This window comes from Bison bison, unplaced genomic scaffold, assembly GCF_000754665.1.
Source record: "Bison bison bison isolate TAMUID 2011002044 unplaced genomic scaffold, Bison_UMD1.0 scf7180017864201, whole genome shotgun sequence".
Taxonomy (NCBI): Eukaryota; Metazoa; Chordata; class Mammalia; order Artiodactyla; family Bovidae; genus Bison; species Bison bison.
This window is the reverse complement of record NW_011494773.1, coordinates 4,114,044-4,137,555: the sequence shown is the minus strand read 5'-3', so window position 1 is coordinate 4,137,555 and position 23,512 is coordinate 4,114,044. Positions and strand designations below refer to the sequence as shown.

Genomic DNA, 23,512 nt, shown 5'->3' with positions numbered 1-23,512 from the left:
AATGTTCCAGACTGACAGCTCTATATGTACCAACTTAATTAAGAAGCTGCATTGACTTACTTCTTCCACAAACATAGGAATCTTGGTCCTTCTAAGTATCCCCTCTCCCATTCAATCTGTCAAGCATAAAGCTCCATGGAAAATCATTTCAGGTATGGTACGGGCTAGACTAAGAAACAATGGGGGAGAATCAATAAGTGATGTGTTGGGAGGACAGCATAGCCACAATTCAACCATAGACCCTTCGGAAAGTGAAAGACAGAGAGTCATTCTTCTCCATCTCAGCTTTAAAGACATTTAGAAAAAGGTTTTAAGTTTTCCATGCCAGACGGACAGCATCTGGCAGAGGGGATAGCGATCTTGTATACTGTTAAAAGTTGTGAAAGATGGAAGGTCATTTGTAAAACCAAATTGGTTTAAATTGCCACATTAACATTGTTCTTAGTCTCTTTTCATGTTCTTGTTGGTTTTTATTTTAATTTAGCTCAAACATTAGTGAGAAATGTTTTAAAAACATGTGCATGAGAATGAGTTCATTTGCCCCGAGCCCCATTTGTTTGAAGAGCAAACAACCTTCTAAATATCAGAATTCATACACAGGGACTACTCTGAAAGCTGAACAAACCTCATCAAATCCATTTACATTCATATCCAATCCTTAATGACATTTAGTTGTACATTTTATATAGCAACCAGTATGAACATTGAAACAAAGACTAAAATCGATACTTCAACAGACAGGGATGCTATCCTTAAGAAAGAATGGCCTTATGAATAGTAATGTCATAATGTCATTAAAAAGAGGCATATGTGCATTACTAATTAGATCCTAAAAATCTACTACAGTTCTCAGCCACACTGAGAAATTTACAAATTGCACAATGAAATCTTCAAATAGATAGTGCTTAAATTACTTACATGGATCTGACACTCACCTACATGGGACTGAATTTTAGAAAAAAAAGTTCTGATCATATTTCATTCTACTTAAAAAGTTAGAGGTATGTGTGTGTGTATGTGTGTGTGTGTATCACCATCCATTTTTTATACAGTTAGTTGCCTCTTGTCATTTGCTTCTATACTATTGACTCTATTATCAAATATTTCAGTTCCTGGAGACACATACAACCATGCACTGTTTAATTATAATATTGTGAAGACCAGAATGCTTTGAGGTAAAATTACTAAGGCCCAACTGGTTCATACACACAGCTACAACCTTTATGCAGAAACAGCTCACATTTGTGACATTTGGGTTAATCCATTTAGAAGGAAAGGAAGAGAGAACAGAGGAGGGAAAGATAAAGAAAGTAAGTTGACCCTTGACTAGTTTCCCAATACATTAAGTCCCTCTTTAGGTAATCTGGAAACTTGCCGATTGGCCCCAAAGCAGTAAAAATTCTTTCAGCTGAAGAACTTAAAGATAGAGCAAACTCTTGTATAGCACAAAAAATAACTGTTACACCATTTTACTCTGTTGGTCCAACCATAGATCCTATTCATTAGAAGTTATACTAATTTTCTTAAAATCGTCATCAGTAAAGTATAGGAGGTCATAACTTTGGGCTGGCTTTGAGTTTTAACTTCAGTAGCTGCTTAACCTTGAACAAGTCACTTAGCCTCAGGTTCTCCACTTCCCAGTTCGCCAGAGGACTCAGTATAGGATATTAAGAGGCAGAGCATATACAGACCCTGAGATATGAAAAAAGAATCCAATGTATTCGAACTACTTAGTATTATTAATATGATTGAATTCGTTCCTACTAATCAAAAGGAAGCACATTAATTCCATGGCCTTTGATCAAAAGATGACTGTATTGTTACCTTTGGTTCCACAGAGTTCATCATTCAAACATTAACTGACCATAGAAAATGAAACAGCCTACATACCCCCTAAATCCCCTGGTTGTGGCTTTTTATATTTCTGCATCTTCTAAAATACACTCAGATAACCCCATTTCCAAAACAAAGTGGGTTTCTAAAACCAAGGAAAGTAAAAGAGCAATTCAGGCATTGACAAATGTGATTTCTGGGTCCAGCCACAGGTAATGATGATATACTGCTGCTAAGTTGAGGAAGAGTGGCTTAAAGATTCTGGCAATTTGCACTGGGCTGGCAGAAAATGCTTTCTTGCAGATAGACTATTAATACCATCTGAAATGTTGTCAAGCACATGGACATGCTAATAGGAATATCGTAGCAACATTCGTCTGTGCAAAATTAATGCCAGAGGTATTTTTTGCATTTTGTTTTGAGTCTTGGAATAAAGGAAGGGAAAGTTTTCTTTATTGCTTTGTTGACACTAAAAAATGAGACTGTGGGTCTAATGAACAGTCAGAGAATGATACTATGCATTAGAGCTAGAGGCAAAAGAAAATCGATGTGGGTAGGCTCAAGTAGTATAGGCCATTTTCAGAGGTGCTTAGAATGTCTCTCTCTCCCCAAAGAACACTTTGTGAGTTTCAAAGCAAAGTCAGACACTAAAGACAAGGAACTGGGGAAACTCCTTGAGCCTCGCTCTGATTTTGTTCCTAGTCTTGACCCAGATGAACTCTCTTTAAGAGTCAGAAAAAGGGGGGTTGTGCTTCCCAAAGGGCATTTAGAATATTCAGCTATTTGTAAGTGATGGATAGACCTCAACAAAGAATTAATATCTTGTATTTATAAAGTGCTTTGTGAGCAAGGAGCTCAAAATGCACTTATAAGCATCATCTCATTAATCCTCACAACACACCTTTGGGGCTGAAGAAAAAAGAAGTATTTGTATGTTGTGAACCTCAATCCTTTAGTATGCCAAGGCAAAGAAATTAATCTCTTGGAGCACAAAACTGATCAGCTGGGGGAAGTAAATTAATATACTCAGAGCACAAGGGCATTATTAAGTAAGGGAGCTTTTCCAGACTCACTTAAGTGGCTCCAGGCGCCAGGAAGAACCACCTTTCTAAAGTGATGAGACATTTACTCTAAGAAAGCAGTGTGGGTCACCCAGGCATGCCCTGACTTGGCTGATGAAGCTCACTGCCTTGTATCTTCTGGATATGTTTGGAAATGGAAAATATATGTGGACTGACATATTATCAATTCTTTCCTATATCAAAGTCAATATTGATCCACCATTTCTAGGCTATAGGAGTTGAGTTATTTAAGCAAAGATGGCTCAAACACAAATGAAAAGAGCATTAGCTATGGAATCTTTCAGACTTTGGATGCAATCCTATCTCAGACATTTACCACTTCCACGAATTTGCACAATTTTCTTAATCTAGATGTCTCAGTTTCTTCATCTAGTCTCCAAAAGATATGCAGATGATAATACCTATATTACAAGATTTTGTGCAAATGAAATGTAACAATCCAGGCAAGAATGCTAGTGGGGAGTTGGAAGAGGCTGGGAAGGGGGTGAGTGTGTGATTCTCTTCATTCTCAGGGGATGGGGGGAGGGGCTATGCTAGAGATGTAACCCTGGTGCTCCAGGCCCACTTACCTAAAGGACCACACCTCTGGCCTTTGCTTGATGTTTGTCAGGCTGGCTAAGGTGAGTATGTGTGCGGACACGTTAACAGTGAATTTCTCCCAGATCTCCATCAAAGTGCTATTTCTATTGAAGTGCTATTATACTAAAAAACCTTTATCCTGATGCAATAATTAGAACATGTATCACAATTCCTATCCTTTCCCTGTATTTTGAAGTCTTAATTCTATTCTTCACTCTCTTCCAGAAGCTCTTTGACCTTGGACTTTTTATTTATCCTCATCTATTAAAGATACTATCAGTTCCAGAAAGATGAACGAAGTAAAGCCCAGGTGACCATGATATCTTTATTTGCTTTTGAAGTTTAAGAGACTGTTTCCAAATCATATTTACTGGAACTTTCTTCATGAGCATAGGTCTATCTAGAACTTATTCTTTATTTGAGATCTACCTTCAGAAATGACATGCCATAAATTAACAAAACAAAACTGACTATCAATTTGCTTTCCTTTCTCAAGGGGTGTCACTCTTTTTTCCTGCTATAATTATTTCAAAATATGCCCTGAAGCTAGGCTGGTCAGTTTCGATCTGAATTTTGTCTATTCCTTTCTGGTAAACATGCTAAAAATATCTATGTCTTGGTGTGTCTTCAAGCCTTAGTTTCTTCATAAATAAAATGAGAATTATGATAATAACTGCAACATAGGATTGTTGCACGAATTAAAAGGGAAATGAGTGTCTGTAAAGCACTGAGCACAGCAGTAGAAAATAAGTGCTCAGTATATGACTTATCACCTTTGTTGATATTGTTACAACAGCACTTGATTGAGAAGGGTTACAGTTAAAAGAAGGCAAGCTTATGAAATTTACTTCACCACGCGATGGTTAGTGTCCAATCTTTGCCAATTTCCTTTTCGGCCTAAAACCTTAATGTTTGGTCTTCAAACTTTCAAGATTCCCCCAGATCCCCCTCTTATCACGTATTTCCTCCACTGTTGTGAAAGCCCCAGTGTGATCCTGGGGCTCACTCTTCACTGTGGTCTGTTCACTCCTGCAGGTCACCCCTCTATGTGGTCTCCCTGTTTCTTTTCAGTCTTACTGATTCCTTTCCCATTGGCGGTCTTCCTTTCCACATGTCTCCAGTTTTCATTTTCTTTCATTCTTCTTCTGCAGAGGATATCAAACTCAATGTTTTTAAAGCCAGAAAGCTAGAATATTTGAGTTTGAAAAGTTCTGCTCATTCAAACATGCATGTGTAGGGTCACTACACAGCTTTGAGGACAGGAAGGAGGTTTGGAATTTCAATGGGCAACAAATAGGAACATTTTCATCCTCATGAATGGGAAAGTCACACCAATATCAACATTACTGATGCCGTGATAAACTTATGCTACAGTTTTTATTTTTGCTTAGATCTTATGCAGTCTCTGCTCTTTATAAATTATAGATCTTCTAGACAAACTTTGAAGCTTATGCCTACAAATGAATATATTGTTCCCAAGGGGTCTAAAAATAACAATCAATGTCCCTTGTACTGGGCTTCCCAAGTGATGCTAGTCGTAAAGAACCTGCTTGCCAATGCAGGAGACAGAAGAGACGCAGGTTCTATCCCTGGGTTGGGAAGAGCCCCTGGAGGAGGGCATGTCAACACACTCCAGTATTCTTGCCTGGAGAATTCCATGGACAGAGGAGCCTGGCGGATCCATAGGATCAAAGAGTCAGACATAGCTAAAGTGACTTAGCAAGCATGCTCCCACGTACATCCCATGTATTGGGTTGGCCAAAAAGTTCATTTGGGATTTTCTGTAATATCTTACTGGGAAAAAAACCCAAACTGACTTTTTAGCCAACCCAATATTCACCCACCTTTGACCTGATGAATATGCTGTTTTTTTGACAGTTGTCTAGCTACAGTCCATGGGGTCACAAAGAGTCAGACATAACTGACAGACTAACAATTTAAACAGCATAACACAGCACAGCCACATATAAGGCTTATTTCCAGCTTAAGCCCAAGACAGTTTCCAATTAAATTACTTCCCAAAAAGTTTGTCCCATCTTGAATTCATGTAGTATATTTTCTGAACTTCAAAGCAGGACTTTAATTACACTAAGTGTATTCTTTTTTGTTTCATAACAGCATTCCAACCTGATAAGAAAATGTTCAACTCTAGGTTTGTTGTTTCCTGTAGGAGATATCTTTCTGAGTTTTGTGTCATTTTGCAAATTTGATAAGCATATCTTTTGTGCATTCATTCCAGACTCTGAAAAACGCACAGAATGGGAGGATTATGTAGTAACTTTAAGAGGTTTATACATTCTTTGAAACATCACTCTGTAACAGGCGGAACTCGATTCTCCAACTTCAAATATGGGCTGGACTTAGTAAGTCAACTGTAAAGAACAGGATATGGTGGAATTGACAATGTGTAACTCTTAGAGATTAGATAAAAAAAAGCGCTGTGACTTTCTCTCCTTCTCTCATGTCCACTCTGGGGAAGCCACTCTTGCGTCATAAGGACACTTAAAACACCCACATGTCAAGGAACTGAGGCCACCAGATTCTCCAGGCCTGGATAAGTCTTCAGATGGCTACAGTCCTAGTCGATATCTTAACTTCAAGCCATCAGACACTTCAATACAGAACCACTCGACCAAACTGCTACCAAATTCTGACCTATAGAAATCGTGAGATAAATAAATGTTAGTTGTTGGGTGCCACTAAGTTTGGGGGTAATTTGCTATACAGCAATGGATACAGAGTAACTAGAGAACTTCATCTGAGTGTTTCAGTTCAACCAGAGGCAGAGCTCCTTAAGAGGCTCTCATAACTTGCCTTATACTATAGTCTTTCCAAGGAAGTGAAGATACAATATATTTATAACATACTACTCATGTGACAACTTGCTAATGCTATCCAAAGGGAATTTAGACTAGATACAAGACTTGTTTCAAAGAGCCCAGGCCATCACCAAAGTCTTTGTTAAACATGGTTAAATACATACTAACTTATCTGTCCAATAAAACACATGAGAATTTTTGCATATTAGTTTCAAAACACATTCTTTAGGGCAATGTAAAATTTAGGACACTTTCCCCAAACTAGTTTTCTATTCCAATTCCTGTGATTATTTCTGAGTGAACATTAAAGAGAGTTCAGATTTTTTAGGCATCCTGGGACGTTATTCATCTGAGACCCAGAGATCTGAGCTTCTTTGGGGAATCTATTACCATTTCCTCATCTTTGAGGAGGACTGCCTTTTCCTACTTGTTTGTATCAGCCTTCACAGTCTGAAGGAAATTCTTGCTGGAAAACTTGTTGAGGATGTATGGGGTGGAGGGTGAGTGTCCATATAAACACTGAGCTCCCTCTTAAGTAAATGTTTTTTGTATTTCATAATCATAAATCAGTTTCTAGGGGCAGAGGTCACTAGGAACTTATAGTTTTATATTTTGAGAGAAGTCTACTCTTTTAAGGTCGAGCGGACCTCAAAGATCAACCAAGAACTATGTTTCTCTGGGACTTCCCTGGGGGTTCAGTGGTTAGGACTCCATGCTTCCAAAGCTGTTAGATCCCTGATGGGGAAATTAAGATCCTACATTCCATGTGGTAAGGCCAACAACAAAGTGTTTTAAGAAGAGAAATTTGCATTTAAAAAGAAGAAATATGTTTCTCAAACTTTCACTCAGAACAACATTAGTAACAGGACTTCTAGAATAGGCAAGCATCAGAGAGTGTATATCTTAAAGACCATCCTTTCCCAACAAAGAAATTAATGAAAGAATTCTCTATACTCCGGCTTGTTTGGTTATGTGGCATTTCCAAGGCTTTTCAAAAAATGAACCAGTTGGTAGCTATGCATCATTTAGTGCAAGATTCAAAGGTCAGGTATACATGACTACAATGTGGTACAAGAATCAAAATTTTCCCAGTGAAGGGATAACCTCAGGGAACGTGGTCCGTGTAGTATATCTCGAATTCATACAATGCCTCGTTAACTCTGCTTGGCAAATTAATTCAAATTGATTTGTTTGTGAGAACTGCAGCCTGGCTTCAAATCTGGCTACAAACAAAGGATAATGATAAACAACAATGTATTCAGCTAAGAGAAAATGTCTCGAGAAAAGTATAGATCAGCATGGGGGCTGTTTTTATAACATAACTGACTTTGTTAAAAATAGAAAAGAAATGAAAGGGAAGACATAGCCTAGACAGATAAAACACATTTTATAAATAACATTAATATATCATAAATACCCCCAAACAAAGACAAATAAAGTGTCTGAAAGCATCCGAGAGGAAAGGGAAAAAAGGGATTAGAAAATTTTCAAATGGACATTTAATCTTTTAAAACACAATTAACTCAATTTAAGGCAGAATACTCTGATGTAATAAGGGGGAAAGAAAGAAATCTGTGTGATATGGTAGGAGAACTAAGATTAATTTCAAAATGTCATATCCTAAAGAAATCTTTTTTAAAAAAAAAGACAATTCCTGTTTTTGAAAAGTAACCATCAGTTGAAAGTCACCAGTTTCCAATCTCATTTTGAGGCCTTGATGGTTGAGAAGGAGGGAGTTTAAGAGGAAAAGACTGATGTATAGAAAAAAAAAAAAAAGAGGAAAAGAGATTGTAAAAATGAGAGTTTTTTCAAGCTCTTTGTTGTTGTTCAGCCGCTAAGTTGTGTCCCACTCTTTGCGACTCCGCGGACTGCCGCATGCAAGTCGGAGGAGGGGTTCGAGCTCTCTGCTAAAAGTGAGTGAAGTCGCTCAGTCGTGTCCGACTCTGTGTGACTCCATGGACTGTAGCCTCCCAGGCTCCTCTGTCCATGGGATTTTCCAAGCAAGAGTACCGGAATGGGTTGCCATTTCCTTCTCCAGGAGATCTTCCCAACCCAGGGAACGAACCCAGGTCTCCCACATTGTAGGCAGACACTTTACCGTCTGAGCCATCAGGGAAGTCCTGAGCTCTCTGCTAGTGTGTTAAAATTGCAAAATAGCTATAATCCCATTCCAATATCCAAGCCCTTCTGTAATAGGACTTTGTCACTGCTCCCATCGGAGGCTGAGTCTGTTTTTCCACCCCTCGATTCTCAGTTGGCTCTGAGACTTGCCTTGTTTGGCACAGGGCATATGAGTAAGTGAAGTCTGAACAGCCTTGAATGTTAATGCTTGCCCTCTCACGCTGTTGAAGCCTGAGACTCCATATGAAGGAAGCTGGTCTGTGCTGTGCTAAATCATCTCAGTCATGTCTGATTCTTTGAGACACCATGGACTTTAAGCCACCAGGCTCCTCTGTCCATGGGATTCTCCAGGCAAGAGTACTGGAGTGGGTTGCCATGCCCTCCTCCAAGGATCTTCCTGACCCAGGGATCAAACCCATGTCTCTTATGTCTCCCACACTGGCAGGTGGATTCTTTACCACTAGCACCACCTGGGAAGCCTGAAGGCTGGTCTGGGTTCCTGGAAAATGAGGGACTACAAGAGAGAAACCCCAGCCACCCAAGCCTACTTTGCCAGCCCAAGCAGCTCAGTTGAGCCCATAGCTGTGTGAGTGAGGCTGTCAAGATCATCCAGCTCCATCCCAGCCAGCTTGAAACAGAAAAATCACCCATACAACCCACAGACACATAAGCCAATAAATAAAGTTTTGGAGTGGTTTGGTATGCAAACAGTAAGTGATACAGCCAGGAAGTCCAGGAAATCCAGTAAGGATGGGGAAGCTGACATAGGGTAAACAAAGCTTCTTCCCATATGTGGGTTTCCATCAATGCCCAGCAGGAGAAGGGGAAGCACTCAGCTCCTGTCTGGGAAGTCAGTTTGTGTAGGAAAACCTTAGGAGTCTTGGAATAGATAGAGACTCAAGCCCCTGTTTCCTATTCTTGGCCTCTTCCTCATTCTCAAGGGTGCATTATCAAGTCTCTAGGAAGGGAGGCGATAATGCAGCTTCCAAGGGAGGGGAGGGAAAGGTTAAGGCAGAGGAAGTTGGGACAGGCAGGGTGGGAAAACTAGAGAATATGTATACTTCTCTGATATCCACTCATTTCTAGACTTAGACAAAGGGAAGGGAGGGAGGGTGGTGGGGAGTACTCTAAAGGTAAGAAGGAATAGAGCTAATAAGGGCCATCACTATTTAAATGATGGATGGACAGAAGTTTGGTAAGAAAAACAGGTTGGACTTACCGGTAAGATATCCCAGAATGCTAACCCCCGCTCCACTAATGGATTTCTTACTTCTTCAATGGTTTCATGGGGAACCCTGGAAGACTGTCTTCTCTTTTCTGAGCAAACACTGCCTTCACTAACCCCAATCTTCTAAACCCAACCCACCCAAACCACATATAGTCCTGGAGGGCACAAATAATCACTGGTCATGAATCATCACTGGTCATGAATAGCTTTACTTAGGGTTAGAATAGAAAGACGTTTCCCATTATACATCCTACTAATACAAAATAAAAAAGCAAAATAGTGAATTAAAGACCAAAGCCAGACAAAATACATTTCTACCTTGCAACCTTGACTTTTAAAATCAGGTACTGCATCTTCAGTCCCTTTTAAAGCTTGTGGATTACAAAAAGTAGCCTTCATAAATTCATGGATGAGTTTAAAAGTCATTTTCTTACATCTTAACAGTCTGCATTAGAATAGTATTATTTTAGCATGTCAATGGCAGTTAGATTCAAGAGAAAAACATTAAAATGACCAAAATCTAAGGGGTTCGATAAAGAGAAAGGACAATTAATGTTGCTAAATGTTTTGTATATCACAGTCTGGGCTTCCCAGGTGGCTCAGTGGTAAAGAATTTCCTGCCAATGAAGGAGACAAAGGAAACATGGGTTCTATCCCTCAGTTAGAAAGATCCCCTGGAGGGAGAAATGGCAACCCACCCTAGTATTCTTGCCTGAAAAATGCCAGGGACAGAGGAGCTGGTGGGCTACAGTCCATGCGGCTGCAAGAGCCAGACGTAACTGAGCGTACCTGACAATATCATAGTCTACGCCACATTCAAATATTAGTTCATTGTAAATGTGATAGCCAGAACAGCATGTTTTTAATTAGGGTTTTTAAAGTATTTTTAAGAAATCGGTCAATGATTATGTAAAATTATGGACATGTTTCAAATATTTACCTAGCACCTAGACTCCACTATCTTACACTGCATCTGTTCTTGTAGGCAGGTTTTGTTTTTGTTTTTGTTTTTTATTTTATTTTTTTAAATTTTATTTTATTTTTAAACTTTACAATATTGTATTGGTTTTGCCAAATATAGAAATGAATCTGCCACAGGTATACATGTGTTCCCCATCCTGAACCCTCCTCCCTCCTCCCTCCCCATACCATCCCTCTGGGTCATCCCAGTGCACCAGCCCCAAGCATCCAGTATTGTGCATCGAACCTGGACTGGCGACTCGTTCCATATATGATATTATACGTATTTCAATGCCATTCTCCCAAATCATCCCACCCTCTCCCTCACCCACAGAGTCCAAAAGACTGTTCTATACATCAGTGTCTCTTTGGCTGTCTCGCATACAGGGTTATTGTTACCATCTTTCTAAATTCCATATATATGTGTTAGTATACTGTATTGGTGTTTTTCTTTCTGGCTTACTTCACTCTGTATAATAGGCTCCAGTTTCATCCACCTCATTACAACTGATTCAAATGTATTCTTTTTAATGGCTGAGTAATACTCCATTGTGTATATGTACCACAGCTTTCTTATCCATTCATCTGTTGATGGACATCTAGGTTGCTTCCATGTCCTGGCTATTATAAACAGTGCTGTGATGAACATTGGGGTACACATGTCTCTTTCAATTCTGGTTTCCTCAGTATGTATGCCCAGCAGTGGGATTGCTGGATCATAAAGCAGTTCTATTTCCAGTTTTTTAAGGAATCTCCACACTGTTCTCCAGAGTGGCTGTACTAGTTTGCATTCCCACCAACAGTGTAAGAGAGGTTTTGTTTTTTTTTTCCCCTTTCCTTTAGTATGAAATGATAATTACCTTACTAAGGTATTTTTTTTAAAGCAATCTTTTTACACAGTCCTATTTTCACAGTCCCCTCCTCAACACACTACAACTCTCAACACTGGCACATCTTCAGTGTTCAAGAATATTCACAAAGTTGATGACTACTGCCAACCTTAAATAGAGACAGGTATCCTGACACCAACAAAGTAACTTATTAGCTCTGAAGGTTAAATGATTACTAAAGTTCTTATAATTTCTGAAAACCTATAAATGTGAGGCATATACATTAAATATTAATGACTCTTCCTTCTATTAGTCATTTAATACAAGACATTAAATACATGACAATAAATCTTGGCTATCTGAAGAATATGTCTAAAGATGTATAGGCTATTTTATATTTAAACGTATTTATTTGTTTGGGGGCAAATGCAATATTTTATATTTACTGGATGATGCTTGTGTGCATGTATCCTGTATAAAAAGAGAGATTTTATATCTCAAAGGAAAGAATGTCTTTGCATGTTCTACCTAGAACCTTGCATCTTTCAATAAGAAACAACTCCTAGATACCTGTAAGAAATAAATATCCACAATTTAAAGAATTATTCAGAATAATTTCAAATGATATTCATAATAATAATGAAATTAATCAAAATATAAAAATAAAAAATATTTTTATAAAAGTTAAGGAAGGGATATAACACAGACCTACTCTTTGGGGGAAGAAGCAAACTCTATCATCTGTAATATTTCAAATGATACTAGTTAAATTAGAGTCATCTATATTGCGTAGAAATTTCTAAAGCAACCAGAGAAATGGACCAGATGACCTCGGATTTTCACCATTCTAATTGCTAGACTCCTTTGAAACTTGCTCTTTCAGAAATCTACTTTTATCTTCAAAATAATGATCCAAGAGATTAAAAGAAGCCTTGAGTGATTCGATTAGCCTCCTCCAGTTCATGCAGTATCTATTGAGACACCATTGCTGTCCTGTCAAAAAGCACTTAGAACATTAGTGAGTATAAGGTATAATTAGGATAGGAGATGAGACAGGTAGAGCATGCACTTCCCTTGGTTTGATCTTTTCATTTCTGACTTTCAGGGATGGTGGCTTATTTAAATCACATTGGAATCCTCACAAGTGCCTAGACTTCTGAACAGGCACTGAAATTCCCCATTTAACCACAACTCAAGGATGCTGTCCAAAGATTTATTTCATTTATTATTTTTTTTCTTTCAAAGATTTTACCTTTCAGTGTGACTCAGAAAGAACCTAGACACACTGAGTAGTAAAGATATATGCAGATTTCCTCCTTAGCCTATTGGACTAAAGTGAAGTTGCTCAGTCATGTCAACTCTTTGTGACCCTGTGGACTGTAGCCCACCAGGCTCCTCCATCCATGGGATTTTCCAGGCAAGAATACTGGAGTGGGTTGCCATTTCCTTCTCCAGGGGGTCTTCCCGACCCAGGAATCGAACCCTGCATTGTAGTCAGACACTTTACTGTCTGAGCCACCACGGAAGTAACTTCTAATTGAATAATGGTCAATTCCTATTATTCACTTCCTAGCACAGAGATTCAGAGAAGGCAATGGTACCCCACTCCAGTATTCTTGCCTGGAAAATCCCATGGATGGAGGAGCCTGGTCTTTTCCAAGAGTCAGCTCTTCACAGCAGGTGTCCAAAATATTGGAGCTTCAGCTTCAACATCAGTCCTTTCAATGATTATTCAGGACTGATTTCCTTTAGCATTGACTGGTTGGATCTCCTTGCAGTCCAAGGGACTCTCAAGAGTCTTATCCAACACCACAGTTTAAAAGCATCAACTCTTCAGTGCTGAGATTTCTTTATAGTCCAACTCTCATATCCATATATGACTACTGGAAAAAAGCATAGCCTTGACTAGACGGACTTTGTCAGCAAAGTAATGTACATGACTATGGCTCAAACTCTTCGGTCCTCTAGTCAACACTTTGCTCTTCTAAGCGGATGCAGTGAGAGGAGTGACACAAATCAAGGCATCAAAACCAGAGTGAGAGGAACAAAGTACATTTACACTGGCTGTTCTACCTAACCAGGAGAAATGAAAGCAACTGTAACTTGGCAGGATGAGGCAGCTAGGTCACCATGCAGCCACAGAATGAGCTGGATTTAGTTCAGCTCATTAAAGTTCATTAATGTTTCAGCCTGTGTGTTTAGGGGTGGCATCTATACCTACTATCTCATTTCAATCAGGCGACCAGGAAGGTGGGCTTGGAACATGTGTTGCAGATGAATTACATGCAGCTTTTGAGGATGGACATAAGACAAGAGACCACTGTGGAGGTCTGGAAGCAGGGTTACCCAGGACTGTGAGTCAGTATGTTGGCATGGCACCTTGCTCAGTTCAGCTGACTTATTTCAAGAACAGATCTATTAAGAGAATTTCAAAATTCCCTTTATGGACCTACTTGGAGCTCAAAATTCCCTGAGGCCATAGTGGGAGAAAGTCACAAAATGAAGCAAAAGTATTAGATTTCACTTGGTTTATCTCCTGTAGGAAAGCTCAATTGCTCCCTGAGAACAAGATATTCTTTTTTATATATTGCCTTCATTTTTACCTCTCCAGTAGGTCCAACCGCACCCTCACCACACAGAAAATTCAGTAAAAATATCCAGCTATTCATTTTGAAAGTCTAAAAGCATTTCAGTTCTATTTCAGTTTGTGCTTCACTTATATAAATTCCTATTTTATTTGAAACAGCATCTCACAACAGTTTTATATAGGTTTCAGAATGAGGTAATAAATATTTCTAAACCTTGGCTATCTGAAAAGACTTTAGCTTTACTTTGACTTTCCACTTATACTTAGTTTAGGTTTATACTTATTTCTTTTTTGAACTTCAGTAGATGCATAAATGTGCTCCTTCCTCCCTTTTTTCAGTTCGTCTAAGTACGCCAGGAAATCTACCCTTTGAGACTCAGAGAGAATCATCTGACTAATGGGAAGATAATCTAATAAAATCAGATTTAATTGTTTCAACAAAGAAAAAATTTGCAGTAAAATCTTAGACGTTATTCATAATAAAACATTTGGTTTTTTTCTATTGCTTTTAAAATGGACTTTTTATGTATAAGTAATGCTCGTAAAGGATGCTTTTTGTGAATTTTTTGCTGTGTACATGCAGACAATAAAATCAGAAGTCATCTCCAATAACCTCAGTACAGGTCTGCAGTTTAACTTCTATTGAGCATGTATTACATAGCCACTTTGACTCAAAAATAAAAAGGGAGGAATTAGCAAAAAATTAGCAAAGTGATCAAATGATCACTTAGCTTGAGCTAGCAGGAGCCAGGTCTGGTGGTATATGCTTTCTATTCTGGTGGTGGGAACTCTGACTTTTTATCAATAACTTTATTGCAATCAATACTGAGGTCAGTAAAATGTGAAGGAAGCTATTTTGTATAAATAAAATCTGGTCTGTCTTAGACCGATTTCTTTTTTAATTTATTTTAAACTCGTCATGATTGTGTATATATACAAAAAAAATGTGCAACCTTGTTCTTGTTCCTTTAACAAATAGGAGAACAGAGTCTAAAGTCTCAAAAACCCAACAGCAGGAAGTGGACTGAGTCACATCTCAGGAGAGTCCACCGTCTTCAAAGCAGATCAATGGCTGGAAACAACGCAGAATTTCAAACAAGAGCCCTCTTCGGCAGGTTAGGGACAGCCAATGACAAGAAAAGGGAGAGAATGTTCTCTGGGATGTAGAAAATGGACATACCAGGGAGCAGGCAGAAGAAAAGATAAATGCTAAGAAATCAGTAGCACCTTTATACCGAAGGGTTATGAACAATAGGGAGGGCAGCTAAAGCAGTGGCTGACCCCCCAAAAAAATAACCCCATGAATTGAAAAGTAAAGTACGCAACTTCTCTCAGGAGAGGGGGGGAAAAGGGTATTTGGAGTTCCACAACTTACAGTTACTAAGTAGAAGTAACAGAACTAAGTAGTAGAATAGATAATTTCCTGCTTCCTGTTGGTTTTTTCAAGTCTTGCTCTGAGAAATGCAGAGCATAACATAAATAAAGGGAAACTGAATCTATGTCTTTGGTGTTCAGTTAGGAAATGGGTGTGTGACTGGGCTTTTGTTTGTTGCTGTTCAGTCGCTAAGTCATGTCTGACTCTTTGCGATGCCAAGGACTGCAACACGCCCGGTACCCTTGTCCTTCACGGTTTCCTAGAGTTTGCTCAAATTCATGTCCATTGAATTGGTGATGATATCTAACCATCTCATCCTGTCGTCCCCTTATCCTCCTGCCTTTAATCTTTCCCAGCATCAGGGTCTTTTTCAAGGAGTCGGCTCTTCGCATCAGGTGGCCAAAGCATTAGAGCTTCAGCTTCAGCACCACTCCCTCCAATAAATATCCAGGGTTGACTGGTTTGATCAACCCTGGATCAAACTTGACTGGTTGGATCTCCTTGCAGTCCAAGGGACAATCAAGAGGGTTTTGTTTAAGTACAGGTAAGTGAATCACTGTTCCAGAGATGCACCCCTCTACTTCTTTATCCTAAATTAACCTCACCACTCGGTCTACGCTACTCTACATAGAAGTATTGTTTATTCTCTGTGTCTCTTGGGATCAAACTCACCTACTTAGAGATTATCTTTCTCCATTATTCCAAATAGAGATGACATAGCCCATATAATAAAGCTTATGGATCAGTAAAAATAGAGCTATAGTTTCAAAATATGCATAATCAAGACCAGGGTCTCCCGACTACAACAAAGTAGCAAATCTGACTCACCACAACTTGATTTAAATATCTTTTTATCAGAACACAGCCCTGCTCATTCATGTATTTGTGTATTACGCATTCATGTATTTATGTATTGTCTACTGTCGGTTTTTCACCATAACAGCAGAGTTAAATAGCTACAACAAAGAGCTTATGACCCCCAAAGACACTAACATTCATTATTTGGCCTTTTACAGAAAAAAGTTGCTCTAAATAAAGGTATCAGGTCTCCATCGTTGTTGTTCAGTTTCAAAGCCATGTCCAACTCTTTTCTGACCCCATGGACTCTAGCCCACCAGGCTCCTCTGGCCATAGGGTTTCCCAGGCAAGAACACTAGAATGGGTGGCCCTTTCCTTCTCCAGGGGGTCTTTCAGACCCAGGGACCAAACTTGTGTCTCTACACTGGCAGGCAGATTCTTTATCACTGAGCCACCAGGGAAGTCCATCAGAGTCTCCATGCCCATATTCAAATAAAAGTTGGCCCTATCAACCACCAGCTGTATGATACTGGAGAGGATGTTCCTTAATCTCTCTGAGCCTCCGTTTCTTCATCTCTAAAATGGGAATAATAACAGAATCTCTTTCCAGGATGCTATAAGAAGGATTCAATGTGATAATCCAGGAAGCTGGCACAGAATAAGTACTACGTCAGTATTACCTATTATTAACTAATATCATTCCTCTAAAATCCTTTATGCAAGGATATTTTGTACTCTCCTCATTCCCTTCTCCAGGATACACAGCTCTGAAACACTGGTAGACATTTGGAATGAAGACTTCACCCTTGAACTCTGAGAAAACCACAGTTCTATGATGTGATTAAAATGAAGACAAATCAAGTTTAATTAAACATTGAGACTGGCAATTGTGCTTCGGCCAGAAGCACATTTCTAGTAAGTGTTTAATAATGTGATTACAGAGTGTACTGCATACACTGGGGTGTGAGAAACAATAGTGTATTTGCATGTGAATATACATCTGTCAGCCAAATGAATTCCAGCTCCACATATAGTGCAAACTGGAATGCTCCTGGGAAATAGATGGAAAAGTTGGGTAACAGAAAGGGATAGGAGTGTAGGAATGAACAAATTTGTGTAGAATCCCAGTGTTGACACTTCCCAGTCCTGTGACTGAAAGAAATGTGCTCAAACTCCCCACACCCTGGTTTATTCATCTGTAAAACAGGGAGATTCATATTTCTCTCTTGCAATCAATGGACAGATTACACTAAGTGAAAACAATCTATGAATGTGGCCAGCCTATCAGTGGTCTCAGTTCGAAGGTGTAAGCTGTCAAGTCACAGTTTTATGCTTGTGTCTGCAGACACATGTCTGATAAGTGTTAGTCGCAAAGAGTCGGACACTACCGAGTGACTAACACGTATCAGACGCCTGTCTAGGTAGAGGGACAGAGTTCATTAGCGTTATCCTAGAGAGCCCAAGGTTACAACCTGAATTCCATCCCATACCCACCCTTGTATGGTCCGCAGGCTCCATCAGACACATTCATGTGCCACTGAACTCTGTTCTTGCCCGACTGATAGCACTCTGTTGCACTCTTTGGAACTGCAGGTGGAGTGTAGCACACAGAAGCATTAGGTTCGCCTTCTAAGAGTCACAGACGGAAGTTCCAGATCTTCATGGACTAACTTATGACCCAGGGAGTTAATGTCATAAACCTCCAAATTCCATTTGCAAAGTGATGATAAGAATAGCCTCTCCTTAGGGCGACTGTGAAGATTTAATCTAAGAACCATGTTTAGTGCCTGACACAATAACCACACAATCAAATTTAGGTTTAATATTACCTTGCTTCGGTACGTGCAATTCTCTTCTACTAGACTATGGAATCCTTGACGGTCTGAGTTTGTTTTGTTCCCATTATACACCCATCATCTAGCATGGATTCATGTGTAAAGTAGACTTTGAATAAATATTTGTTGAACAGTGAATGAATGACTGCATAAAGAGATCACTCCACTCAAATCCACTCCACTGATGAGAAGGAGGATTAGCAATCTTTTTAATATAAAAGATAACATAAGTTAATAAAAAGACTTTTGAAGTGCTTCTGCTATTTGAAAATGTGGTATAAAATTTTTTTCTGGTCCATCGTCCACTTACTTCCATCACTGGTTTTGATATAACCTTTCACCTTTGGCTTTAATTGTCATTTTCTAATTCTGCACCTGGTCCCTAAGTGTCCTTATGCAGCATTGCGTATCCATCATTCACATTTGGCAAACCCCTCCATCCAGGCCAACACAGTGTCAGGGACTTACTGTAAAGCTGTAAAAGTACCATGTGAAAAATTAATGCATCTCATGGAGCAAAGTGTGACTATCACTGGGAATCTAATCCAGTCCACGATAATTCCATGAACTGAAGATGAAAAGTCCCTTTTTGTCCTTGACTCATCTGTCCTTCCTTCTCTGACCCTCCTTTCCCCTTTCTTCAGGCTGCTGGGGTATTGACAGGGATTTAAGCGGAGTGGAAGGTCTTTATCTCTTTGAGATGAGCTGCAATATGATTACAATCGATTGAGTGATTTACAGTTTAGAGCGCCTTTCATTACCTCTGTGCTCTATAGAATTATAAACGACATCCTCTATGTGAATATATATTATTATTATTGGATATTTATGTACTATCTTCCTCTGAGAAGCTAAGAATTCTTTTTTTAGGCTTTAAATAACTGCAGGGACCCTGTAAAACTTGTGCAAAGCTTAAATTGAGGAGACTGAAAATTGGAAAGTTTTCCTATAAATAAAGCTGTACACTTGGGTGAGTGTTAGGATGTTTGCTGCTAACATAACTCTGGGGCAGAGAGAAAATTGTGTTTTAGCTTAGGATAATAATTCTAGATTTTCATAATTAAAGACAAATTCTGCAGGCCATAATTTCATTTACTGCTGGAGCTTCTCTGTGACAATTGGACAAACAAAAACTTGTAATTCACTTGGCCCAGCTTTGGAATTATGCAATATTTGATGACTGTTTTAATTCAGAATAATTCTTGTTGTTATTAAGGCCTTGCATAGAGTAAGATGTTATTAGTATTTTTATGTCACACTATCTCAAATGAGCATAATTTGAAAATCACATTAAATTGTGACCATGCTCTAATTCTAAGCTTCAAAGGATCATTCCATGGATCTGGTTTAATAAAAATATACTCATTATTCATAGAAATTAAGAAATCATTTTTCTTAGATCCCTACTTAAATAGTGCCTAGAAGTGACCCTCAAATTTCTTATTCTTATTTCATTAAGTTCCTGGACTACAATATGTATAATATTTAACTTATGGGTAAATAAACAATTTTCATGCACCTTTTAATTAGTAAAAATTCAGCTTCTTCAAATCCCAAGATAGTCTATTGAAGATTAGAAAAACATAAACCAGGACTTAAGACTAAGTGGACATCTCATAAAGTCCTGTAGAATTTTCCACGAAAATTATTCTTCTGCTCAACAAATGTCTAGACTCAAAGTACTGCCCTGTTCACAAATGAATTCTATTAAGTTACTATAATTGCTATCATGTTATATAATAGAACGTTTCATCATTACAACAAGCTCCTTTGTATGCTACTTATTTTATAAATAACCTTGAGTCATGTGTTAGCTTAATGTCTCAGAAGCATATGCCATGTGTCTCTGTGCCCATGTCACATGTGTCCATGGGTACCTCTTCCTCTACTGGAAATATTCTTCTCTTCCATAGGATGATTACATATATATGTATAATCATATGTAAATATATAATTTACATATGTCTATGTACACATCTTTGTCTTTTTTGTCTTCTGGGTGGTTATGTTTAATTTTAGCATTAGCCAGAGGCCCACAGTTTGCTTGAAACTCTTATCAGCTTCTAAGAGACATTTACAGGGAGAGAAAGGCTCTAGGTTTGATAGCGGTAATTGTATTTAACTTGTAAGATACAAGGCTATTTATCTTGTGGCTGGGAACTCACAGAAGAGAAAGGAGGTTTGCCTGATAAAACAAAAATTAAAGAAAAAAATACTAACCACTCTCTCACCGCTCTTTCTCCAAGCAAGACCATGAAACAGTAAAACAGACTTTCACCTAGTAAAGCTCTTCCCGTCTCCTTAGATATGTTGCCAGGAGGTAAAAGAGGACGGTGAAAGGAAACAGCCTCCAAGTCCCCAAGGCCTGAGTGATGGTGAACAGGAAGGCAAGTGTCACAAATGCCCAGGGAAGTGCTGACTTCTAACTTGGCAGAAATTGAAAACTGAACTTGAGAGAAAGCTTCTAAATTGTCCAGACTTGGGATAAGTCGAGAATTTCTGGGGCTTCCCAGTGCCCCCGGAAGAAGCAGTGTGATGAAACCATACAGCTCTCAAGTAGGATGGTCTTGGATCATAATAACAGCTTGCTACATGAGCCAGCTAAGTACCTGAACTCTCAGAACTGTTCCTCTGAAAAATGGGGACAGAATGACCTTGACCTTGAGAGTTACATTAGGGCTAAGATACTGAACATGAAGTAGGGAGTGTGTGGTAAATGCTCAACCAAGAGCAACTATCACCATCTGGATAAGTTTGGCTTAGAGATGCTAGCATCTCCATTTACTCCATCTCTGGGACAACGACCCTATAAATTGGATGGAGCACATGTGTAGGACTTCCCTGTAGCTCAGACAGTAAAGAATCTGCCTGCAACACAGGAGACCCCAGGGGTTCGATCGCTGGGTTGGGAGGATCCCCTGGAGAAGGGAATGGCAACCCACTCCACTATTCTGGTCTGGAGAATCCCATGGATGGAGGAGCCTGGCAGGCTATATCCATGGGGTTGCAAAGAGTCAAACAAGACTGAGTGACTGACATTACTACTTTATATTATGCCAGTGACTGAGTAATGACAAAATGCGTTAGATGCATTCAGGAGGTACAGGAAGGTAAATGTGCATTGTCTTATCAATGGTGTAAATGAAGATTTATATTATATAAAACAGAAAGAAGGAAATAAAAGAGTATATTCTAGTCCCACACTGTCCAATACCAGTCACCAGTATCAAAGTGTTAGCCTGAGACTTGAATGAAAAATGTGTTTGAAGTGAAGTGAAGTCGCTCAGTCATGTCCGACTCTTTGCGACCCCATGGACTGTAGCCTACTAGACTCCTCTGTTCATGGGATTTTCCAAGCAAGAATGCTGCTTCTCTCTCACTCTCATATATGTGTGTATGTGTGTGTGTCCCACATATATATATATATATATGTGTGTGTGTGTGTGTGTGTGTATACGCATATACACATATATGTACATGTGTGTGTGTGTGTGTATATATATAATTAATTTTTTTTCACCAAAGACAAACCCTAGGAAGTTGAAAGACTCTTGTAAATAGAAACTCACCTACCTCTGAATCCTAATTCATTCCTGACAAATTGGAAAAAAAATATGGCAACTGGGTTGACATTTCCTTCTCCAGATCTTCCAGACCCAGGGATTAAACCTGGGTCTCCTGCATTGTAGGCAGACGCTTTACCATCTGAGCCACCAGGGAGGTGGATTTAAAGGGATTTAAATCCCTAAGTGCTTAGGACAGAATAATTGCACAATAAAAATAAACCTTCAGGACCATACAAGTTACACTGCAAGCGTGGCTAGGTGTGGTTAGCGGCTGCCACATTGAACAGTACTGGCATGCACTCTGAATGAAGAAAAGAGATATTCCTAGCTTTCTAAACATCAGTGATTTTCAAACCTACCTGCACACAGAATCACCTCGGGAGCTACCTAAAATACTGATGCCTGGACCAGCGCTTCTCAAGTTTTACTGTGCACAAGAGTCACCTGGGGACCTTGTCCAATTCAGATTCTGATTCAGTAGATTTAGGGCCCAAGAGTCTGCATTTTTAACAAGCTCTCAGGTGATACTGAAGTTGCTGATGCTTGGGCCACACCCCAGACCAGTTAAATTCGATCACCTGGGCCTGGGGCCTGGGCACCCAGAGAGTTTTAAAAATTCCCAAGAGAATCTCATTTGCAGCCAAGTTAAAGAATGCTGCTTCTCTCTCACTCTCATATATGTGTGTATGTGTGTGTGTCCCATATAGATACATATGTGTGTGTGTATACGTATATACACATATATGTACATATGTGTGTATGTGTGTGTGTGTATATATAATTAATTTTTTTTCACCAAAGACAAACCCTAGGAAGTTGAAAGTCTCTTGTAAATAGAAACTCACCTACCTCTGAATCCTAATTCATTCCTGACAAATTGGGAAAAAAAAAAAAAAATGACTGTTTAGCCACCCAAGTATTTAGCATACACTGGTTTGATCAATTAATTGATACATCTTGTGATCAAATGTTTGAAGAACTTATTGCAAGGTGGTTTTAAAATATACTTAGCAATGTTCGAACACCTTTATTAAGTGAGTCTCTCTATTTGATGCTATAGCTCTACAGTCTGGAAACCATGCTCAAATATGGCTTTCCCTTTGGGTTGAGTTTATACTCCTTATTCCCTTTGCAGGACTTCACTATCTATGTTTTTTCTCCAGTTGAACTGAAAGTAACACTCGTCCTGAACGGATGAATGAGCAGGTAGATGGGGCTTGTTTTAATGTGTGCTTCAACTCTGGCAAGGCCTCAAATGTTTGCAGGCAAAGATGAAAGAAAAGGAAAGAAAACCTCCTGGCTAGGAATTAATGAAAACCCAAGGCCTGAGAAATTCCAGCATCATGTCAAGCACACAGACTTGTTTTTAACCCTTCAAAGTCTCAATTATCTAGGATGAGAGGTGAACAACAAAAAACCTCTCTTATCCCCATGTATGCTGTCTAAACAATGAAGGGATAATAAGCATTTGAAATAAAATATGTTGAAGACTTTCTTTAACTCAGTAATTCTCAACTGGGGCAGCATATCCCCCAGGAGACATCTGATGTTCGTGGAGATGCTACTGGAATAAAGTGGGTGGAAATCAGGGGGTCCTGCTAAACATCCCACAATGCACAGGGCAGCCATCACAGCAAAGGATTATCCAGCCCTGAATCTCAACAGCACCAAAGCTGAGAAATCCTACTAACTAAACAAGCTCAGGCAAGGACTTCTATTTGAGAAATATCTTAATGAAAAAATAAAAATGAACATCTCATGAGTTAGTGTCTGTATCAGTAAAACGATGACTCGGAGAAAGAGGAAAATGAGAAAGAAATTTGAGGAAGTGCGATCTGAGAATGAGGACGGCAATCTTGGGTCTGCCCCTCAAGTTGTGTGTTACTGGGTAAGTTATTT

General features: G+C 39.1%; 1 protein-coding gene across 7 annotated transcripts in view; it reads right to left on the bottom strand.

The window, feature by feature from the left end:
- NRXN3 (neurexin 3) overlaps window positions 1–23,512 on the bottom strand; it is a 1,738,382-nt gene that overhangs the window by 180,145 nt on the left and 1,534,725 nt on the right. The gene's annotated exons all lie outside the window — the stretch shown is intronic.